The sequence below is a fragment of the Dipodomys ordii genome, unplaced genomic scaffold, assembly GCF_000151885.1.
Source record: "Dipodomys ordii isolate 6190 unplaced genomic scaffold, Dord_2.0 Scaffold2, whole genome shotgun sequence".
Classification (NCBI taxonomy): Eukaryota; Metazoa; Chordata; class Mammalia; order Rodentia; family Heteromyidae; genus Dipodomys; species Dipodomys ordii.
Genome location: NW_012267218.1, coordinates 31,337,854 through 31,338,425, shown reverse-complemented (window position 1 = coordinate 31,338,425; position 572 = coordinate 31,337,854).

Here is a 572-nt window from a genome sequence, read left to right as displayed (position 1 = left end):
CCGGGACCCGCCGGCGCCTCCTGGTCGTCGTCCCGGGACGGCGAAGGGGAGATTCTCCGAGCCTGAGCGCAGGGAGGGGAGGGAGGACCAAGCCGCCGCCGAGATCACCCCGACTTCACCGCGAGCTTCTGGCTTTTAAAGACCGGCAAGAAGGTGGGGAGCGGAGGGGTTTCGAGGCGAGCCCACGTGACTCTGGAGGACCCGGGTGGAAGGGCTGGCGCCCGGGCAGCGGCTCTGGGCCTCGGCGTCCCCCCGTGTGAGGAGACCTCACCCCACCCCGGTCTCCAACGCCGAAGGCCTGAGAACGAGCATTCGGAGCCAGGGCCCGGCCGATGCTGGGATCGGTTCTGCACGGAGGTAGGGGCGGCGGCGAACACTAGACGCACACCTCCCCAGCCCCGGTGGGGACCATCGCGAGTCCCGGGGCGCCTCGGAGGGAAGCGGGGCGGCCCAGAGCGCCCCCCGCCCGCCCCGGCGCGGACGGGAATGGGCGACCACACAGTCAAGAAAGTAGAGGGGATGTGGAGGGGCCCCGCCCACCTGCGCCCCCCGCAGAGGCCGGGCCTCCTCCC